Genomic DNA, 24,278 nt, shown 5'->3' with positions numbered 1-24,278 from the left:
TCCCTAAACTTCTTCTGTTGAACTGCTAGGGTACGTAGAGACTGAGCTGTCTCATTGGCAATTAACGCTACAACAGCTTGGAGTCTGATGATGCGGTTCAGCATATATACTGGGGTACAGTACCCCCAAGTGCCATCAGCCGCCCATATAGCCAGACCATAGTAATGAATGATGCGTTCCGGGGGCCACTCATCATCCTTCCAATCCCCTATTTTATAATCTGCTGTCAGTTTTCTGCTTTTCCACTGATCGGCTTTCATTACTTGAGGTATGTTGAAGGGTAACATGAAGAAAGAAGGATTTATAATTCCCAAGGTACATGCTCCTCTCCAGTTGGAAGGGAGGGTGCTATAGGCCACATCACCACATATCCAATGTACCCCAGGAGGGGCCTCAGTTATGTTTTTCAGGGAATACTCAGACCAGAATTTGTTTGTATTATTGGGCCAGTATTCCCACAATTTGGTAGAACAGTTCTATTCATGAATTTCCATGCACTCTGTTTCTTCTACAGAGGGCCCTGTTTCTTGTGTATTAGCCAAACACCACTGGGCTACAATGGGGTCAGTTAATTCCCACCTGGAAAGCAGCTGGTGTTTTGGCATTACTGATAGATTATAGGTGATCGAATAATTCCATTCCTGTGCTGCCCATGGCCATTGGTCTCCAATTTTAGTACCCCCGCAGATGTAACAGTTGCTAACATTTAATGTATGGGCTATGGTAGAGGCCAACACTAGAAAAAGATTTTGTGCCTCCTGTGAAGGTTGAAACTCGATGTCTACTTCCTGCCAAAATTCAGAGTAGTACCTATAATTGGTTTTTGCAAAGTGTTTTCTAGTTTCAATGGAAAGGTGGATGATACCACCAGGATCAGTACCCTTTGCATACATTCTGATTCCCATCGTTGAGCCATATTTATTAATCCAGTCCCTCAGCCTAGGTATAGTAATGTTGACCCAATTACAGTTATATAGGTTACAATCCTTTGTCTGTTGTACCCTTGATATCTGGAGATCAGTTCCCTTTCCTTTGTCCGAGTTATAGGTGGCCCATCTCACACAGTCCCAGTGGTGACAGAGCCATGCACCTGGGTGTGGACAGTTTGCATACCCCCACGGGCAGTTTTCAAGCGTACTTTTTCCTTCCTGTGGGTGATTATAGGGACAAATATAGATATCATTTTGTGCATACGTTCTGTGCCATGTTAGGTCAGTACCACAGGAGATGGAGTCATAGGACACTTTACGGACATCAAAAGTAATGGTACCTGGGCTATTGGGTGATAGTATCTGTGTCTGAAAGATGATTGGGCCATTTGCATCGCCTCAACTTCTGGCCGCTAACCATGTTTGGGCTGGATTAACCACAGGATCATAACATTCATTCTTTTGGGGACAAACTCCCTGAAAGCAACAAGGAGTTGTTTTTCCCTGACAACTATAGAGGGTATGGTACACCAAAGTTGTAGCGATCGTTTTCCCTTTTAACACAGGTTTAAGACATACCATACAATTATTTGGGCATGAGGGATCCTTAGTATGTGATGCCTTTGATCTCTCAGTTCGTGTTTTTATTTGTTTAGAGCGGGGTTTGGGCGGTATTGGGTTTTGTTTACTAGGGAGGGTAGGTGTAATTCGGCCAGGGACATCAAAGAATGATTCCTCTTTATAACATAATACTCCCTCCGTCCCGTTATACCTTTTATATATTTCCACCCACCTGCCTACACGTCCACAAGGAGGTAATTCAGATCCAGTGCATGTTTTCGGATGTCCTCCTAGTCTGCCATAAAATATCCCATCATCCTTTTCACAGGGGATGCATTCTGGTAGTTTCTGAGGGGGGGGGTTGACCCCTCCTGCTGTATTTTGGCGTATACGAACATGTTATGCCTCACCTGTAACCACAGGTGAGCAATCACAGTTCTGAAGTTCCAAAAATATAAGCAACCAAAAACAAACCCCAACCAAGATAACTGCTGAAGTTTTTCCAGTCCTCAGCAGTAATTCTGTTATCTGTTTGGCAAACCTGGAGTGCCTATAAATCACAATGCCTCAGAGAATCTTCACAAGACTTTCGCTCTAACAAGACACTTTGCTTCTGGCAAATTTCTCAAGCCAATCCGTTTCCTTTTATCCCCTAAAGGTGTTAGTCTCATTAATCACTGGCTTGACGCTTCTTTCCCAATTGAGATTGACGTCTCAATCTCCATCTATTTCTCACATCAAGCCAGGATCCCTCAAACCCCTCCTCCTCTGCACTTGAAACCTCTTGCACGTTTTCCTGATTATCTGTTCCCGGCTGCTGTATAATCAGAGAGGGAGATTCGGGGGAGGTCACCTCCAATAAATCAGGTTCGTCTCTCATAGCTAAGTCCACTTTGTCATCCTGGCTGCCCTCAGAATCACTCAGCAATGCAGGCTCAAATTTCACTGCCAGATCCTCTTCGCTCGAGCTCACATCTGCCAACAGAACAGATTCCAATCCCGGAGTCACAACACGAACATGTCTAATTGGCACCCATGGGGTAAGCAGGAGATGACATCTTCTGGTATTGTTGTACACACACTGCCAATATCTGGTCCCCTTGTCCCCACACTGAGGGAGATTGGTAGTGGAACAATTAGGAAATCTAGTTACACTATAAGTAAAATGTCTTCCTGTAGGTTGTACCATAAAACACATATCACATGGCCTGTTCTCATTCCCATCTTCCACTTTTGGGGGTTCCTCATCATCAGAGGGTTCTGGTGAGTACCACTCATCAACTGCATCCTTATCAAGGGGTATTTCCTTATTGGTGTTACCATTGCTATCTACTAGCAGCTTGTATAGGTACAGGGAGTTAAGGACCACACTAACTACTAGCAGAATGGTTACAATCCAAATCGAAGGCATAAGGCCTCTACGGATGCATGCAGTCTCCCATATCCTTTGATTAGCCTCCATATTGCAATGGGGTATATCTCCCAGCACCACCAATTCCCCCCTTTCTAAACATGTTTAGGCCTTAGGTTGCTTTGACTTGTGATTGAAATTTCCAGGGGAGACCCGTGCAATGGGTGTTAGCTTCTGGAGTAACACCTGCAGGGGTCGTTTCCTCTTCATCTCTTGTTGGTAGAGGGACAGCTTCCGGACTGTCACCACAAGGGGAGATATCCCACGAGACCTTCCGGAGAGTAACATTTAAAGGGTGAGTCAGCTGGGATTCCAATGGGTAAGTGCAGCCAATTTAACTCGAGACCAGTGAATCCACAGTTTTATCTCAGCCACCTTAACGGCAAGGGGAGAACACATAACGACAGTGTATGGCCCTTTCCACTTTGGGCTTAATGTCTCTTGCTTCCAATCTTTAACCCAGACTTCCTGTCCTGGGTATATGTTGTGTGGGGAGGTTACTAAAACATGGGGTTTACAGGTCAATACATATTTCTGTAGTTTTTGGACTATCGTGTTAAGGGTTTGGAGTTGTTGCATTCTGATAGCATCAGAAATGTGTACAGTATTTTAAATATTTAAGCGAAGTAAATTGGGGACACGACCATATAATAATTCAAATGGAGAAAGTGAGATTCCCTTTTGGGGAGCACACCTAACAGCAACCAGAGCTAAACTCAAGGCATCTGTCCATTTAAGATGGGTTTCCTGGCATATTTTGGCCAATTTTTCCTTAATAGTCCTACTAATCCTCTCTACCCTGCCCCCAGAGGGGGCATGGAAGCTGCAATAGAGTTTCCAAGTGATACCCAATACCTTAGCCAATTGCTGAGTGGCCTTGTGGATAAACTCAGGACCGTTGTCCAATGAAATACTAGAGGGTAGGCCATACCTGGGGATTATGATGTGGAGTAGGACTCTAGCAACTTCAGTGGCCTTCTTAGTGCGGGTGGGGATGCACTCAGGCCATCCCATATAGGTACACACAATGACCAACATTGCATTGTATGGGCCGCATCGGGGCATGTCCATGAAGTCAATCATCAAGGAATCAAATGGGTAACAGCCTCTGGGTTGATGGCCTAGGGGTGGCTGTGGTCCCTGTCTGGGATTATTGACTGCACAAATCTCACACCTTGCACAAACATTAGCTGCAATGCTGTGCACCTTATTAATATAGAGTTCCCTTTGCAGGGCCTTCATTAAAGCCGTCTTGCCTAAATGTAGTTGTTTATGTACTTGTTGCACCGTATCCCAAGCCATGTGCCCTGGTATAAAAACACGATTGTCAGGTAAGATCCACCAAACTCCCTCCAGGTGAGCCTCAAGTGCTTCAATTTGGGCCATGTCTTCCTGGGAATAATGTGGTGGGTGGTGTTCATGTGCTGTCCATATGGCCATACATTGAGTAGGCACAATGGGAGTATTAAGGGCAGCTTGTCGCGCTACTCTGTCTGCTTTATCGTTGCCCCTTTGTATGTCGGAGAGCACCTGGTGCCTTCAGCAGTGTATAACCGCAACCTTCTGGGGGACCCAGACTCCTTCAAGGAGGCGTAGTATTTGGGGGCCATACTTAATATCGTTGCCCCCTGCTGTGATAAGTCCTCTTTCCTTATATAGGGCCCCATGGACTTGAACAGTGAGGAAAGCATATTTGGAGTCCGTATATATGTTAACACATTTTCCCTTGGCCATCTCTAGAGCTCTTGTTAATGCATGTAATTCAGCCAGCTGTGCACTCATGCCAGAGGGGAGGGGCTCTGCTTCCCAAACCTCATCCAAAGTTACTACTGCATAACCTGCCCTTGTAATGCCTTCCTGTATAAAGCTTGTGCCGTCTGTAAATAGGGTGTAATCTGGAGAGAGGAGGGGTACATCAGTCATGTCAGGGCAGCTAGCATATGTTTCTTCTATTGTTTGGATACAATCATGAGTGGCTTCTGAATTAGGTTCAGGTAATAGCATAGCAGGGTTCAATGTAGTGGATTGTATAATATTAATCATAGGGTTGTGGGTGATCAACCCTTGATATTTCAACATACGGGGGTTAGTTAACCACAAATGGCCCTTTGTTTCCAAAACTGCTTTGAGGGCATGAGGAGTATAGATGTCAAGCTGTTGTCCAAAGGTCAGCTTACTTGCTTCCTGAGTTAAGATGGCCGCCCCTGCCACCGCCTTAAGGCAAGCTGGCCATCCCTTTGCAACGTTATCAAGTTGCTTAGAAAGATATGCCACAGGGCGATGCCACGTCCCCATGGTCTGGGTGATGACACCTACTGCTACATTCTGTTTAGTATTGCAGTAGTCATTCACCTCAGTCACTCCTGACAGATCCTCCCACCTTTACCTAAGAGAGGGTGATCAGTCCTCTCCTCTGTCCCTGTTTACAGGGAGGGATAATTTCCCCAAATTCAATACTTGCCTGCAGGCGTCTTTCTTCTCCACCGGCCGGTTAGAAGATGTCCTGGTCTCCTCACCTTTCACCTGTGGATCTTGGAGGTGTCAACCACCACCGCCAGAACAGGGCAGTCTCAGGAAGTCCCTCGGATTCAAAGGACCGATGGCGCCTGGGATGTTCCTTTCAACTCACCCAGTTGCTGGCACTCAGGGTGGACCCTCCAGTGGGTCTCAGGGCCCTTTGAGTCCTGCGCAGTCGCCATTAAATGTTGCAGCAAATCTTGCTTCCAAATCAGGACACAAGACCACGAAAGGTTGGAGAATACAGGTTTTATTTGTGCACAAGGTTCAGAGCATTAGCATGGCAGATTCTGAACCCCCAGCTCTTCCTGAGGCGTCACTTTTATACATGTCATGACCTCAGTCCAGCCTGGGGCGTATTTTCTTATTAAACTGTACCATAAAAGGTGAATAACACATATATAGGGAAAAGAGGAAGTATATATGCTTATTCAGTTATCTTACACCATCTGTTATTTTCCCATCCCACCCTTGTTTACAGTAACGTGGTTAGTTCCTTAGTTCAGCAATTCCGTGGTTTTGCACAATATTATGTTAAGCAAAGCTTGGGGACTTGGGGACTTCTGCCAAATGTAGAAATACTTTATTTGTAATTTTCCACACTGCTTCACAGTGACAGTGTAGTATATGTGCAGATCCAAACGGTGTGACCTTTTGTAATTGACAGGTGGAAAATTTATCAATGCATATTTACTAAATGCCACAAGAGTTTTTTGATATGGCATCCAGTGTGCCAATAGCCACTGGGACCATCATGGCCAGTTTATGCCATAATTGTTCAGTTTCAATTTTCAGATCTTGATATTTTGTGATCTTTTCCAATTTTTTCTCTTCTAATTTACAATTCCCTGGTGAACCAAGACTATGTCAGTCTATATTCAGAAATCCTGCAATATTTTAATCTGCTCATTTTCAACTACTTTTTTTACTATATGTTCCCACTAATTTTTTTGATTACTGGTACATGATAATTTTTACAGGCATTCCAGTGAATCATTTGGTGTTATATAATTGTTTATAATCAGTTGTGAACATTGAACCCAATTGCTGCATTTGATCAGGTGAGATAGCATTTGTGAATCTAAAAAGTAGACCCTCCACCTGTGGGAAAATGGTAAGACAACGCTGCAAAGTTTCTGAAAGCATGGAGCTAACTGCATGAAGGGGTTAGTCTCATTCTTAACCAACTGTATCTCATAGGGTTATTATCACTATGGGAAGAAAATGAGGAGAGATCCCGACTGACTTTTAGGAGAACAAGTGACATATAAATCAGTGGTGGGATTCAAAAAATTCTACTACTGGTTCTGTGGCCATGGCTTGGTGGGTGTGGCAGGGGAAGGATCAGGGGTGGGATTCTACCAGTTCGCACCTATTTTCTAGAACCAGTTGTTAACATTCTCAACAGTCCGGAGGACTGGTTGTAAGAAGGAATTACTGGCCTAATCCTGTAAAGAAGGCAGGAAGGAAACATTCTGGTGTTGCTTACAGAAACTGCCTCTCCATTAACCCTTATTACATTATTGGCAGGACTAGACTTCTGTCTCAGGAACATCTGTGGAGTTTTTTTCCGTCCTTTGCTGGTACTTTGCTTGTGTGGAGTGACCATTCAAAGTTACAATGGCACTGAAAAAAGTGACTTATGGCCATTTTTCACACTTACAACTGTGGCAGCATCCCCAAAGTCATGAGAGGCCAGTCAAGGAGATGCGTGCCTCGATGTGAGTGATGTTGAGTTGGCCACACCCAGCCAAGAATATGACCACCAAGCCACGCCCACCAACTTAGCCACGCCCACAGAACCAGTTGTTAAAAAATTTGAATCCCACCCCTGGGAAAGATACTATAAAATCTCCAGTCAGAGATGGTATTTGCTGGTTCTCCAAACTACTCAAAATTTCCACTACTGGTTCTCCAGAACTGGTTAGAACCTGCTGAATACCACCTCCGGTATAAATGCATTAAGTAAGTATGTGGCATAAAGGGATGTAAATGCAGTTGTACAAGGATCACTCCCTTTGTTGGCCTCACATAGTGTTCTTGCCATATTTACTCCCTTTACTAAACCTCTATTGCACAGTGCACTCTATTGCTTTAACCTAAGCATATTGATTTTGTGCTGAAATTAAGCAACAATCAGCTATGTATGAATATGTTTATTTTGTATGAATAAACATACAAAATGCACTGTGTTTTAGATTTAAAAGGGAAACCACCTGAAATATGGAAGTTTGTGTAAAATAAACAAATAGGTCATAATTTCAGAGATATTTCCTTACCTAAAACAAAGAAACAGAATGAACGGGAGAGGGGGAAGGAACAAAGGCAGCAGGATTGACTTCTGACTTCCTGCCACCTTCCCCGTTGAGTTTCCTTGTGGGGACCTGGCAGGGAGCATCAAAAATCTTCCTTCCCCTCCCTTATCCCTGTTCTATTAAACACATTCTCTTGAAGGGATTTTTCAGATTACAAACTCCTAAGGAACATTTTTCAAAGGAATTATAGTGCTTTTAGATATTTCTATTCTCCACCTACACTATTTGTACTTTATATTGAGATTGACATGTTTATTAGATAGACTATATGTCTCAGGATTACGGATGAGTGATCAGGTTTCTCAGAGTCATAGTGATGTTGCACACATGCCACATGTTCCCTACTTACAGCAGGAAGGAGGAACTGGCCGCTGCATGTATTACCTTATGGTGCCTTTAAAGGAAACTCCACTGTATATATGTCAACATATTTAAATCCAAAAGACATAATGAGAAGAAGACCTCAGCCCTTCTTTTTGTCCAGATGCTGACTATATGAAGCAAGATATAAGCACATCTTGGCTTGTAATCTTTTGTTAAGAAAGGCAGTTCCTCTGTCCTTTGTCAACGTTTTCCATGCAAGCTTTCTACCACATAGGAGGACCTATTTAACCAGTGTTCTACACACTGATGCCAGATTTCAAGTAAACTTCCATCATTCCAGCTAGCACCTCACAGCATAGCAGATTAAGATGGTCGTATCCCATCTCCATTCTGACTGGAGAAAATTTGACCTAACCTACAAAAGATTTTCTCATTCCAGATGTTGCCTGATGCCCTTCTACTCCATGAGCAGCTCTAATTCATATTCACAAATATACAGTAGTATCTGGGACAAATTTATCTTAAAGGCCATCTTCTATGTCAGACCTTCGTATTTTATGGCTCAATGGCCACATCCAACCCGTGGGTTGTTTCTCTTTGTCCACCATAGTGGAGGTGTCAGCATTAGGTTAGCATCAGCAGCATTGGGGCAGGGTATCAACATCTGGGATGAGGTGGGCAGGAGGGGGATTGGGCAGAAGCAGCAGAGTCAATGGCTGCTCTCCACAAGTCTGTTTCTCCTGTGGCCTCTTGGGAAAATTAATTGCCCATCTGTTCTACGTGAATTTCATATGATTTATGATCTTCTTTTGAGGCATTTATAGGGAAGAGGAATGATAAAGAGAAGGGCTTTTCTGGGTTAGCACTTCAGCTGTAGGTAATACTTTTGCTTTCAGCTATCAGTGTATATTTTTAAATTTTAAGTAAAACATTATTCTGGGCCTTGGCTAAACTGCTGAGTCATCATTATCTTACTCCCCACTTATAAAAAATTACTGAGAGATGCATATTTCCCAATGTGAATTTGTCTCTACATTTTTTTGTTTTGCTAATGCTACTACAGACACTGGCTGTAACATTTAAAAATAAATAAATAAATCTAACCTGTTCTTGTTTTATTACTACACTGAGAATGAAAGCTTGAAAATTGGGAAATACATGTTTGTTTGTTTGTTTGTTTGTTTGTTTGATTTGTCAATCGCTTACAAGATAATAGGTATAAGTATATATATAGTTATGAATACATAGTACATATAAGAAAAATAAAAGAAACAATGGGACAGGGACGGTAGGCATGTTGGTGCGCTTATGCGCACCCCCTACAGACCTCTTAGGAAAGGGGTGAGGTCAATAGTAGACACTCTAAGGTTATAATTTTTGGGGTTTGGGGAAGAAACCAGAGAGTCAGCTAGAGTATTCCATACATTGACCACTCTGTTGCTGAAGTCGTATTTCCTGCAATCAAGTTTGGTGTGGTTAACCTTGAGTTTGTATTTATTGTGTGCTCTTGTGTTGTTATGATTGAAGCTGAAGTATTCATTGACAGGTAAATCATTGCAATGTATGATTTTATATACCATACTTAGATCAGACCGAAGACGGTGTAATTCAAGGTTTTCTAGGTCTAGAATTTCAAGTCTGGTGGCATAAGGTATTCTGCAATGTGTAGAGGGGTGGAGAACTCTTCTTGTGAAATATTTCTGGACTTTCTCAACTGTTAATATCAGATACATGATATGGGTTCCAGACTGATGAGCTGTATTCAAGTATTGGTCTAGCAAATGTTTTGTATGCTCTAGTTAGTAGTGTGATATTACGAGAGAAGCTACATAGGATTAGATTAACAACTCTTAATGCCTTTTTGGCTATGTAGTTACAGTGGGCTCTAGCACTTAGATCATTAGAGATGAGTACTCCAAGGTCCTTGATAGAGTTTGGATCATCAACAAGGTCTTGACTATTCAGCTTGTTTTTTTTTCTGATTTTTTTTTTTTTTTTTGCCAATATGTAAGACAGAGCATTTATTTGTTGAGATTTGAAGTTGCCATTTGTTTGACCATTCTGATACATAGTCAAGATCCTTTTGAAGGGTAGCAGTGTTGTCTGTGGTATTGAACAGCTTTACATCATCAGTGAAGAGAACGCAGTTGCTCTTAATATGATCACAGAGGTCATTTATGTAGAGTATGAAGAGAGTTGGTCCTAGAACACTGCCTTGGGGGACACCACTATTGACAGGTACAGAATTTGATAGGACACTCCCAATTTTGAGCATTTGTTGTCTGTTTGACAGGAATGCTTCTATCCAGTTATGCAGTTGTCCAGAGATACCATAAGATTTTAGTTTTAGGAGTAGTTTGCCATATACCACTGAATCAAAGGCTTTACAGAAGTCTATGTAGATTGCGTCTATTGTTTTGCCCTGATCGAGTTGTGTAGTCCATAAGTTTTTGCAGTGTAAGAGTTGCAGATTACAGGATAGTTTTTTTCTGAAACCAAATTGTTTATTAGAGAGTAGGTTGTTTGTCTCTAAGTGGAGGATAGTGGATTGGTTAATAATTGATTCCATGACTTTACAGGTGATGCAGCATAAGGAGATTGGTCTGTAATTTTCAACTAGGCTGGGGTCTCCCTTTTTGAAGATGGGGATGACCGTGGCTTCTGACCATAGTGTTGGCAAGGAGCTGGTCCTGAAACATTTTTCAAAGATTATGCTAAGAGATTCTGCTATGGCAGTGGATAGCTTTTTTAAGAAGTAGGCACATATTCCTTCCGGTCCAATAGATAGAGATGGTTTTAGATCGTGTAGTGCTTTTTCAACATTGTCTTCTGTAAAATCAATATGTATTAGATCATTGTAGTTGTCTGTGGTTCAGCTAGGAAATACTGGGCATGATCCATTGCTGTTTACAAATACTGAGCCAAAGAATGTGTTAAAGAGATTGGCTTTAATGGTGTCATCATTGCAGTCTTTACCATTAGGTCCTTTCAGGGATGGGATGGACCTTGAGTCTTTTAGTTTGTTGTTTTCAAAACTGTAAAAGGTGCGGGTGGAATTGGTGCGTAGAAGGTTTTCCTTTTGTTTAATGTGATAATTGGTGCATTCAGTCTTTATCTGGTGGCATAAATTTTTCTATTGGCTTTTGAAATTGGCAACAAGACCAGATTTGTTTTTCCGCCTGAGTGATCTTTTTGGATTGAAGTTTCCTTATTGTTAAGGGTAATCTGTTTTTTTGTTTTTGTTTTGGGAGTTGTTGGTGCATATAGTTTGATGACTCTTTTGACTTCAAGTAAAAATTTGTTGTAATAGTCTTCAACAGTATTGCATCCAGTAAATAAAGATTGCCAATCCAGGGATGAGAGATTGTTGTCTATAAGATCATAGTTGTCTTTTTTGAAGTTATAATTGAGGATTACATCATTGTGATGATTTTTGTGTGGGCGTATATTGAGACAAAAGTCAATCATATTGTGGTCACTGTTGGAAAAGGGTTCTTTAGTTTGTAGTTTGTAAATTAAATTCAAACTATTGCAGAAGGTGAGATCGAGGCAGTTGTTTAGTCTAGTATTGTTGGTTACTAGTTGTTCCAGTCCCAGATTTGTAACAGCATTGTAGAAGGTTGCATGTATGGGTTCAGTTGTACATTCGTTTAGGGTCCAGTCAATATGAGGTAGATTGAAGTCACCAAGAAAGATAAAAGCGTGTAGGCAGGATGTTGCCCATGTTAGTAATGAATTTAGCTTGTTTACATGTTTGATGTCATAATCAGGTGCTCTGTAACATAGTAAGAATTGAAATGTGATATTTAAGGTCAGTTCACAGATGATGGTCTCGGGAAGAGCAAGCTCCTGGGTAACTTGGATGTTTTTTAGACGTAAGGACTTTTTATAGAAGATAGCAACATCACCTCCTCTACGAATTTTCACGATCTGATCGGTAAACATGATAGTCTCTTACTGTGGTAATGGAGTCAGGGAGAGATGCATTGAGCCATGTTTCACAAACAAATATGATGTCGAATTTAGCCATATTTAGTAAGAGGAGAAATTCAGGTATTTTATTCACAAGGCTTCTTGCATTGAGTAGCTTGCATTTAAGGCCAGCAGTAGTTGGAATTGAGGTAGTTAGGGGAGCGCATGTCTAGTCTTGGGTGATGGTGGATTGGTTGAGGTAGGGTTGTGGTTGAAGGTTAAAGCTGAGTTGTGGATTGTGTGACTTACTTTTGATACAGTCAGCACGGTAGTCAATGTACAGGTCCTTCTCTCCATTGTCTAGATGTTTTTTGAGTTCAGTGCGGAGTACGCGGGAGTGGGCACATTGCTGTATGGTTAGGTCAGGGTGAGAACGGAGGTTCTTATGGTTGGTGTTGCTTTTGGCAAGTGAATTTATAGTATAAATGAATTTACATTTGCTTGATTCATTTTTGCAAATGACCCTGCAGAAGCGTGGGGACACAGAGCTGTCTCTGTTTTTGAGCTCTCGGCCAATGCGGGAAATGTCAAGTATTTCATCAGGGGAGATGGTTGATGCTTGATAATCACTGATGATGTTTCGAACAGTTGTGATGTCATCATTGTCATTGATGTCCTCTAGACCAAATAAGATGGCATTTGGACGTTTCCGTTCACGCTCAACAGCTTCTCTGATGGGGATTGGGATATCATTATTTGTCTGATTTATGTTTTTTTGTGGATTGGGTTGTGGATTGGGTTGTGGTTGTTGGGTAGAGATGTGGTTTGTAGCTATTGGATGTTCAGGTTTTTGGTTGTGTGTCTTTTTTTTCCAAGGTTGGATAATCTTTCTTTTAAAGCATCCAGGGATAATACTATGGTGTCAAGGGATGTTATTCGTGTTTCTATGGTATCAACTCTTTCAAACAGATCCAGTTTGGGTCTGCCTGATTTGCAGAGATATGGAAACTCATTGGACGATTCTAGGTATTGAATCATTTGCTCGGGTAATCCCAAGCAGTCACGATGAGCATATTTTCTCAATAAATAAACTACACTAGGAGAAAAAAAATGCCTTTTAATTTAGCTTGGGTGCCTTCCAATTCTCCTCTCCCCAGTATTGCTGGAAGTCCTCTGAAGTCACTTGGGGCTATTTAATTAGTGCATAAATACACCAGAAAGGCATATCAGGTTTTATATGAACTGTAGATTTGATAATGAAGGATATTATGAAGAGAAGGCCACAATGTTCATGATCTATAGCTGGGTTTGTTTATTTGTTTGTTTAAATGCAGCATTATTAGTCCATCTCTCCTGAAAATCTAAGCAAGGAGATGAAAAGTTCTTTTGTCTGAATTTAACTCAGGGAGGGAACTTCCAAAATGTCACAAATGAAGGCAAATATACATGTTCCAGGATAATGATGAAGGATTCAATCTGGGTTGGTCACCAGGACCAGAGTTTTAGTGTTTTGAGCTTAGGGGTTCATTCTGGATCCCATCTTCAGGGAACTTTTTTCTCACCAAAATGTGTTCCTTGAGGATGGGGTCAAGCCAGAGGTGGTATTCAGCAGGCTCTGACCAGTTCTGGAGAACCGGTAACTGAAATTTTGAGCAGTTCAGAGAACCGGCAAATACCACCTCTGACTGGAGATTTTATAGGCTCCTTTCCCTGCCACGCCCACCAAGTCACACCTATAGAACCGGTAGTAAAAAAATTTGAATCCCACCACTGGGTCAAGCACAAGTCCAAAAGCCCAGAAGACTAAACCTCTGGTCCTGGTGACCAACTCAGATTGGATCCTGCAACTTCCAGAATGTTCTTCCTGGGCAGTTCTAAACTATCATCACCATCTATCTCAATTGGATTTGTATAGTTATATATTGTTTTAAATGATTTTTTTTCCCATAGGAGCAAACTGTATCACCAGAATATGCTCTGTGCAAAGCCAATGTATTTTATAAAGGTAACTCAGAGTGCAAGCAATGATTTGAATGAAAAGGGGAAAAAAACTGACTAAGCATACAGAGTGTAAGAAGTTCAGCTCTTATGAAATATGAGACAAGTCCAGGAAAAAAAATCCTTTAACTAACAAGCTGTGAGTTCATGTCCCCTTAGCCATGGACCAACATGTTCTCATAACCACTTCTTTTCTTCCTTGTCCTTGCCTTTGTCTCATCCCCAACTCACAGCTGAGGCAACTTAGCTGTGCCAATGTTACAATACTGTAGCATGTTTCCATTTCACTCAACATTATTATTACCACTTGGCTATGATGTGGTGGTGTGCTTTGCCAACAGGGGTTGCTCCCATGGAAGCTTGGGCTCCGCCTAGCATCTACAGGACATGCCTACCCTAGTTTCAGAGAGGAATAACACCTAACTGGCTTATTTGAAACATTTACTTAAGAGCTTCCTTATAAACATGGATTAGTGCTATTTTCAAACAGCATAAGACTTCATTTAAAGAATAGGTTCTTTTGAGAGATCATTAGCTCTGTGCAATTCAGATCAATTTAAACTGGGAAAGAGAATCTTTGGATGCATTGGAGGTTTTCTGTTATTTACAAGGAGTTTCATATGGCTGTTACTTTTACTGTTTTTTATTACTTTATGATGCTTGCTTTGAAGGGCGCATTGGTTATTCACCACACTCTCTCTCATTTGTTCTTTATTCATTGGTTCCTCCCAATATTGTATGCCTCTTCACTGTGCCTGTTTACCTGTTAACCAGGCTATTTTTGAATATGGGTTTAGCACTCTTTCAGACAATGTTTGGAAATAGTCCAACTCATAGGTCAAGGTGCAGGGTAACCTATTATGCAATTTGACAAATGGCTCAGCCTGCTGTTCCAACACCATCTAAACTTCTCCAACTGTGTCCAACCACACAATATGAAAAGTGATTGGTGATTATGCTCCCCACCCTGCATGTAACACTTGGTGGGAAAGAAAATGAAGCTGGGAGTATTTAAATAACACCACTCAATAGCCTTATTTCTTTGACAGAACAGGGATAAATAATGAGAACAGCAGAAATATGCCAAAGTTCTGAAACTGCAGAATAGCACATTAACCCATCTGGTTGATATTGCCTGATTACTGCCTTACTGTAGTAGCTGTAGATCAGCAAGCAGATGTATTAAAAAACACAGAAGATTACAAAACAGCTTCCATATGCTTGGCCACCACTTTTTCTTCACTGCTTGCTTTTGAGATCATTATAGTCCACCTTCATCTAGGTACCTTGTGAAAAGAAAGACGTTCTACCATACACAAGAAATAAAGGTAGATATCTTCCCAGGAACTCTTGTAAAGATTCAGACAAAGAAGAAAATACTATAATTAACATCAATGGACCCCAGGATGCTTCTCTTCCTTTGAAACAATGATGGCCATAGTCAAAATGCAGTCTTACTCATTAAAATAATACTCTCATCTCTGTAAACCAAGGAGTGGCTCCCACAGATATTCAGTCAGACACTTATTATCTAGAGTCTTGGTGCCACTGTTGTGCCCACCCTTCTCCACTGATGTAACTTTTATGATATAAACTATTGCAAACACTCAACATCTGTTGCATAGAAACCTCCCCGTGTACAACTGCATGTATACTGAATTCAGAAGACCAGTAGAAGAAAACTTTTTTTTCGCAAACAGCAGTGTCAAATGAAAAAGAAACAATGATGGACGTACCATATTGGACAGATTTAAAACAGGGTTAGAAAAATTCACCAAGGTGGATTACTCATAGGGATCACTCATGATGGTGGATATGCTGTCTCTGGGATCAGAAACAGTATGCTTTTTAATACCAGCTAATGGGATCAACAATGCAAGAGTCTTGTGCTGCATCTCAACTAGATTATGACTCTACCAAAAGGTTTAGCTATTATGGCAACAAACAGTGAACTTGATGGATGATGGATCTGGGCCTGCAAAGGTACTTTCTTTCTCAAAGAAACATCTTAGGAGGCATAACTGACCTGCAGCAGAGTCTTTGTGAGTGTACAGGTTGATTAAAGTATCCACAGCCATTAACTACTGAATTCAGCTCCAAGCTGGGTCCTCTGCTATGTAATGCCATAGCTTCTGTCGTTATGGAACAAAGCCAAGGCTGTTCCTGATATTGTGTTGATATTTTGGTAAGTCAGGTGGTTGGACAAATAGGGTCATTGAAAATAAGATGAGCAAAATCAGTGCGTCCAGTGAACCACCAGATGCGTAGGAATTAAACAAACATTTTAAAACATTGGCCCAATAGGAACCGAGAATGGTCAGTGCCCTTTAGGACCCACAAATGATGTCAGCTGGAAAAGAAAAACAGCTGAACCAGCAGGGTGGCCAGTACGCTGTCCTGTTTATATCCCTTTCAGCTCACAATATCCTGGAAGAGGAACAGTCTGCTAAGCTAGAAATCTGAACAGCAATTTTCCCTCTTAATAATAATGCAGTTATTCACTGTACATTATTCTACATGAAGTGTACATTCCAGGATAAGATGCGGCTAATCAATTTGGTGATAGCATATAATGAAATCTTTCTACTAATTTATTCAGTGTCCAGAATAAAAAAAGATGAAAAGCAGTCTAGATAATCACTGCTATTTTTTTACCTGAATGTGATGGCAGCTAGTACATCTACTATATAAGAGAGAATGAGAGAGGAAAAGACATAAACTTAGTATGTTTCAACTCGCGAATATAAAATGATTGGCAAAAGGATTGGTTAGTTTTCTATTAATGGATTTGAGTTAGAACATAACATTTCTTGGGGACTTACAAGCTTCCAAAATGGAATTGCTAAAGCTGAGTTCCAAATGCCCAGAATTAGTTTCTCAAAAGAACAAGTCTGTGAGGTTGGTTGAGTTGAAAATAAGTAAATGGTTCAAAGTTACCCAATGATGGACAATAGCATCCTAATAATTATATTGCACTGGCTGTTTCTGCCAGAGGAATAATGTAAATGCAGAAAAGATTTGTTTTTTTTCTTTGTTATTTCATTAGAGGTAAATGTTAAAGGAAGATGTGACATTGTTAGGGGTAATATAACTTAACAATTGCTTTTTGGAGCCAAAACCAAAGATTGGGTGTTCATGTTCATCAATTTTCTCCAAATCTCTAGAAGAGTTGGCTAGACTAACAGTGCACATAGAGGGCAAAATATAGATATATTTTGAAAGCATATAAGTAGGTCTACTATAGCCTTTCATCTCTCTTTACCTCAGGTTATACACATACCTTCTGTTGTACTACCAGCCATGGAGCCTTCAAGTCTCCTGATAGTCCACGGATGATGGCTCTGCAGTTTAACACTTCTGAAACCAACAGATCAAAAAAGCCTGTTCTTGACAAAAAAATATACATTTGTCATATCATGTTTACAACATTCCTTCCTAGCCATATTTGAAAATGGCTTTCATATTCATAATGCTAAATAAACTTCTTTAATCTTTTCTGATAAGACTTGACTCCTTGTTGCATACAACTCCCATATCTGGCCATATCCTGGTTTATTTGTATCATTTTTTAAAATAAAGTTTTATTGAGTTTTAACAAAGCAAATAAAACATTTTATTTGAGTACAGCATCGTTCTGGGTTATCACATTTCCATACAGATACAATTTCATATGCATATTCATCTTATGTATTCAACTTCATATCTTATTACTCTTTTTCCAACTTCTCACTCTTTCTCCCTTTACTTCTCTTAATTTTCTTTTATGGTTATCGCATTTTCTTCTTATTCAATTGTATTTCTTTTACCTAAATTTCTATATCTTTTTATTCATTGTATTTATACTTTCATCTGTTTTGTTTACAATTTCATATGTTCTCTTCCAACATTCTTAAGAAGCAAAATTCCCCCTATGCTTGCCAATCGGAGTGCAACATCTTTAAGTCTTATTGTTATTATCATATGAAATCTCATTAAACATTAAATTTGTGCATTCTAAAATTATAACATTCAAATTTCTAATATTTATTTTATATCATATAAATCTCATCATTCAGACACTGCTTGGTACTTCCCCTTGAAAATATAAAAAGAAAAATCCTAAAAACATAGCAAAAACAATATATATATATATATATAAACATTAGTAAACAAAATAGTTACTCAGATTCATTCTAGTACTGGTATGAGCCTTGTAAATCTTTCAGGTTTCTTTTCAATATTTATCAATCTTTAAGAATAATTGAAATATTTCCCTCCCCTCTTCATTATTACATTAATTGTTAATAAGCATACCATTGGATAGTCATACAGTTTATCTTATAAATTATTTACTATTAATAAGCAAAATAATTATTCAAATTCATTCTAGTGACTGGTACAGATTTCCTTATAAATCTTTCACATTTATTTTCAATGTTTTATCAATCTTTAGAAACAATTACAATGTTTCCCTCCCTTCTTTGCTATTGCATTAATTATAAATAAACATACCATTATATAACAATACAGTTTTATCTCATAGATTATTTACTTATTTCATTTCTAACTCATTACAGTATTCTACTGTCACTACACTATCTTTTGTACCTTTGCAGAGTCCTCACTTTTAACTTAATTTAGCCATTGTCTCTGTGCTTTCTAGCTGAACAAATACCTTTGATCTTAGTATGTTTCCCCTTTTTCTTTATTTCCTGTTTTTGTCCCTCATAAGTTCTTTCCCTTTCTATCTTCCCCCCTTTTTCTCATCCCCCTTTTTATACCTTTCTCTCTCTAATTTTCCCTTCTGTAGTTTTCTTTTCTGCTTCTGCTCACTGTTATACTTCTTTTTCAGACTATTTTTCTTTTTGGCTGTTCCCTTTGATCTCAAACTTTTAACTCCTTTCCCCCTTTTCCCCCTTATTACCACACTTTGCATTATTTAATCATTGAAAATGGCTTCTTCTTTGCCCCACCCTTCTTCTTGCTCTTGAAGCTTTTCCTTTTCCTTTTCATAGTTCAGGATCTCCATTTCAAAAAATTCAGATACGAAGCCAAAGGATCTTCCTCCCCTTTCTGCATCTTCTTTCTGTTTTTTAAGACTCATCTTCAATTCCTCCAGGAGTGATGGCATTTTAAACACTTTTGAACAACCACCCGATTGACTTTAAGTAAAAACAGAAAAAGAAAAAAAATGTATCCTCGGGAGTCTTTTCAAAGTTTCACTGTTAATCCTCTTTATTTTTCCAGGTGGCACTCCATTTTTCCATTATTCCAAGTTCCACCCCTTTGCCTCCACTCTTCTTTTTAGGGCTTTAAAATGACCAAGAAAAAATATTTATTCTCCTTCTGACACTTAGATTTCAGCTTAAGGTTGCCTATTAGTGTCAAAATAGATTAAGATAAATTTCTTTCCATACCATTTGTAATTGTCAATATAAAGGTAAAAAAGGGGGGTTTAACCTCCTTTTCTCTCTCCTTCGCCACTTAAAGATCTTCTTTCAGAAGTATCCCTCTAAGTACTTTTAGATTCAGGGTACCTTGCTTCGATGTTCTCTGTTATTTAGCCTGGTCTGTCCTGTTTTCCTCTTTGTCTTCCTCCTGCACAATCTTATCCAGTCAGGTTCTTCTTTGAGGTGGCCATTTTTGACCACTGCTGCAACCACCTTTGGGGAAGGGAGTTTAGACCAGCCAAGGAGGAGAGATGTGGCTCCCCTCCACTCGGCTAGCAATCTCCCCACTCTTCACCACCTCTACAGGGTGGCTTCAGCCCCGAATCTGAATGATCGGGGTGCTCCAGTGGCGAGCACAGATCAAAACCATGCACAATCATGAATTTTGGTCTGTCGCTGAAGAAACCCAAACCGGAAGTCTATTTGTATAATTTTTAAATGACGATGCTCAGAACTAGATCTGGTAATACACAGTTCTCTTGGGCAAAGCCTGATTGACATCCAAATCCTCTTTTTTTTTCATAAATTTTATTTGAGTTTTCACAAAAAGAAAAGAAATACAAATAAAACATCTTTTTTGAAAGCATCATCATCCCAGGTTACATTTCTTCGTACAGACGCAAATTCAGGTTCATGCTCATTTTTATATTCTATTCCATATCTTATTACTATTCTGCATTTTCTATATAACTTCTCCCCTCTTTTAACTTTCTTAATTTTATTTTATTTATTTCATCTCAATTCAAATCATTGTACTTATATTCTTTGTCTGTCCTGTTTCAACTGTCTACTATCTTTTCTCATTGAACAAAATTTCTCCTGTAATCACTGATTGGAGTATGATGCCTTTATATCTTTCCCCTAAAATTATAACACTTAATATAATACATAACTTCCATTCGGATTCTGCTTGGTACATTCTAAAACTACACACTGTATTCTTGAAGAAAGAAAAAAATATATATGTATAATATAATTAAAACAACAATCCATTCCAATTCAATTCTATCATTAATATTAATATTCATTTAAATCTTAACATTTTGCACGTTACTTTTCAAATAAATATCATACTTCTATGGGAACAATTATAAACTTTCCATAGTTAATTCCCCCCCCTTCACTTATATTTTATAAAACACTGATTAATTAAAATGTTCCCATTTCTTCCTAATTCAATTTTCTCATTTATTTTATTTCATTTACTTTATTCACAAACATTTCACTAAATTACACTAACTATTTTATCCCTCATTCTAATCATATGTTGTTTCCAATTTTCTAAAGTTATTTCTATTACAAATATAACAATACAATCATATGTACCTTTACAGAATCCCTTTTTCAGTTAGATTTTCACCCATTATCTCTAAATAGGTCCTGTTTCTTTATATCTTGCTCCGGACCTTTGTAACTTCTTTTCCTTTCCTTCTTCCCTTTCTTCTTCTCCCTCCCCTTTTTACCCCTTTGTCTCTCTACCTCTATTTCCTTCTTCTGTATTCCCCTTTTCTGTTGCTTTCCAGTATTATACTTATTTTTTGAATTATTTTTCTTTTCTTTGGTTGTTTCTTTAAGTCTTAAATTCTCCATCCTCTTTTCCCCCTTTCCTTTTTCTTCCCCACATAGAGTTACTTGTTCATTAAAGATGGCTTCTTCTTTGTCCCAGTCTTCTTGTTTTGCAGTCTTTTCTTGTTGTTTCTCATAGTTCCAGATCTCCATTTCTAAGAATTGAAAAACAAAGCCAAAAGAACCCTTCCCTTCTTGTGCATCTTCTTTGTACTTTTTAAGTTCCATTTTCAATTCATCCAAACATAATGCCATTGTAGAAAATTTTAAACAACCACCCAATTGATTTTAGTCATTCAAATATATTAACCAAAAATCCAAAAGTCACCAAGTAATCCAAATACACGCAAGTTGTTTCTTTTTGTTCTTTTTTTCTCCCACTTTCTCTTCCTGGGATTACTATTTAGTTGCAAAGTTTCAGTTAAAATGTATCTTTTAGAAGTCTTATTTAAATTTTACTTTAGATTCTTTTAAAGTCCAGGCAGTCTCCTCCCTCTTCTAGATCCTGCCCTTATTCTTTTTCTTTCCCTTCCTGCTTATAGAAGAAAAAGTTTTTAAAGTCCAGAAATCTTTATTGTCCCTTTGGCATTTAGTTATATCTTCAGCTTAATTGCCTATTGATGCCAAAGCGGATTTTTCCAATTTCTTATTTAGGTCTCTTAGTTGTCAATATAAGGAAGGAGAGAGAAGGAAAAAAAGCCAAACCTTTCCCTTTTCCCTTTCTTTTTCTGCTTCCGACTCTTCTTTGGGAGCGATGTTATTTCTTGTAAAATTTAAATTCCAGGCTACCTTAGTTGTTACTTTTTCAACTTAGCCCGGTCAGCCAAAACTTTCCATTCTTATCTTCCTCCTGCACGTTCTTTTCCAGTCGAGTTCTTCTTTGAGGTGGCCATTTCTGACCACCACTCCTACCGCCTTCGGGAAAGGGAGTAATGGCCAGCTGAGGGGGAGAGATGCAGCTCTCCTCGACCCTGCTGGTGGTCTCCCCCCTCTTCACCACCTCTATGGGGTGGCTTAGCCCCAAAACCAGCTGGCTCGGGGCACTCCAGCGGCGAGCCCAGGCAGAAACCGCGCACGATTGCGGATTCCTGTCTGTCGCCGAAGCCCTTCAAACTGGAAGTCACCATCCAAATCCTCTTGACAGGGATGAACTTGAACATATTTTGCTGTCTGAGACAAATAGAGCAGGGAGGCAGGGAATGTTGTGGGTCCCATCCCTGAGGGAGATACACCTGGTGGGACCCAGAAAAGGGCCTTCTCCATGGTGGCTCCCTCACTCTGGAATATCATTACTCCAGAGATTAGAATGGCCCCTACTCTAGCACTCTTTCAGAAGGCACTGAAGACCTGCTTTTGCCAGCAGGCCTGGGGAACCCAGAGCGGGATGGAGTCCATCAATTGGCTAGTGTGATCTGCTGTCATTGGGGCAGGGGGTAGAAGTTGGGGGGTGATTTTTTTTTCCATATTTTGTTCCATTGTACCTTATTAATTTAGTTGATTCTTTTTGTTAGTTTTTATTGTTTTTTATTTTTATTTTTTGTTTTAAATATGGTTTTACATTGTGTAGGCCGCCTCGAATCACCATGGGAGAATAAGCAGCAATATCAAACAAACAAACAAATAAATAAATAAATGGGCCATCTCCCACTCCCCTACAGAGGAAAAAGGCCAATTGGACAAGAAATCCATTATTAGTGACATGACAGGGTCCTCTCAAGGCAGATCCCTACTTTATACAGTGCTCAATAAGAATAATGAGAATTGCTGGGATATTCAGAAGCAGTGCCTGGAGGTTGGTGCATAAAAGAGAGGAAAAAAGGCAGAGAAAGTCCCTCATTTTACCTAAACAGAGGTAGAACACATCTTCTGGGTCTTTTCAGCCTCCCAATCTGCACGAATAGGATGTTGATTATTTAAGATAGGCCTCCCATTTGGCTTCACCCACCATGGTTGTTTTCTATGCAGGTCGGGAATTATGTCACTTGCACGTGGTTCCTGGGCCTCTGGTTATCTGCACATGGTGATCTGAAAAAGAATGGGCTATTCTGGAAACAAAATACAAGACCCCTCTCTGGAAAAGCTTCAGTACACAGCGACTTAATTGTTTGAATTGCATGCATGAGCAGATTTTTGACAGGAGACAAAGATTAAACCCAACAATTAAAAAATGTGTTTGCATTTAAATACCCCTCCCATCTCTCCTGTTCTTCTCTAATCTTAAATTCCAACTTGGCACAAGCCCTGCTCAGAATGGAGGTTACATAAAAATGGCTTATGAAAGCAAAATAACATGGCCTTGCCAGGCTGGTAAGGCCAGTTTGGACAGAGAAAACACATACTTCATTGTTTTGAACCCGGTCCTAATTGGAGGCGTTTGTTCTGAAGCAGTGAACATGCCATTGAAGAGAATGTGACAAAAGAGAGCAACAGAGTGGCACATGAAAGTTCATTGTTCTCTGACTGGAAAAAGAAAAGAGTTCTGAGTGGTGAAAAGAAGTGGTAATGATAAGAGATGACAATTCTATGCATGGGAACAGGATTTTTAGTATAGAAGATCTAGTGGTGCTTTCCATCATTCCTGAACTAGAATGTCCAACTCTTCTGAACAGTATTGTTTTACTCTTTTGCTTTGCTTTGTTTTGTTTGACCATCTTGCTCATGAATTGTAACTCTGGGCGGCTGACAAAATTAACATTTAATAAAATGAAATAAATATTAAACATAAGGGTCAATTTTGAAGGTGCTGGCCTAGAAACCAGGGAACTGTGAGTTCTAGTCCCACCTTAGGCATGAAAGTTGGCTGGGAGACTTTGGGCCAGGTACTCTCTTTCAGCCCAACCTACCTCATAGGGTTGTTGTGGAGTGAAAAGAGGAAGAGGAAGGAGTATTATCTATGTTCGCTACCTTATAAGGTATTAAAAGTGGGATAAAAATCTAATAAATATGCAAATAACTGCAAAAACACAATATATACTGACAAATCAAAGCCAAAATCATCCCAAAATAGTTACCACATGGACTTATCCAACATCCTAGTGCAAAGCCAAAACATGAGGAAAAAGTAAGTTTTTATAGTCTTATGGATGATCAACAGTACCTAGATGATCCAAAACTTTGAGAGAGGTAGATTTGCTATTCTAAGGACAAGTAGCACAACAGAGAAGGTATATGGAGCATTGGTGGGATTCAATTTTTTTTACTACCGGTTCTGTAGGCGTGGCTTGGTGGGCATGGCAGGGGAAGGATACTGTAAAATCCTCAGTCAGAGGTGGTATTTGCCAGTTCTCTGAACTACTCAAAATTTCCGCTACTCCAG

General features: G+C 39.6%; 1 long non-coding RNA gene across 1 annotated transcript in view; it reads left to right on the top strand.

The window, feature by feature from the left end:
• LOC148126222 (uncharacterized) overlaps positions 1–17,291 on the top strand; it is a 36,990-nt gene extending 19,699 nt beyond the window's left edge. The window contains exons 2-3 of the long non-coding RNA XR_015743002.1: positions 4,135–4,232; positions 17,235–17,291. This is a non-coding gene — a long non-coding RNA (uncharacterized LOC148126222). The remainder of the gene's footprint in view (positions 1–4,134; positions 4,233–17,234) is intronic.
• Positions 17,292–24,278: the final 6,987 nt, after the last annotated feature.

The sequence above is a fragment of the Pseudonaja textilis genome, chromosome 3 (genome assembly GCF_049901715.1).
Source record: "Pseudonaja textilis isolate UNSWEBS1 chromosome 3, rPseTex1.2, whole genome shotgun sequence".
Classification (NCBI taxonomy): domain Eukaryota; kingdom Metazoa; phylum Chordata; class Lepidosauria; order Squamata; family Elapidae; genus Pseudonaja; species Pseudonaja textilis.
The sequence above is the reverse complement of the archived record's forward strand: the minus strand, read 5'-3'. Positions and strand labels throughout refer to the sequence as shown.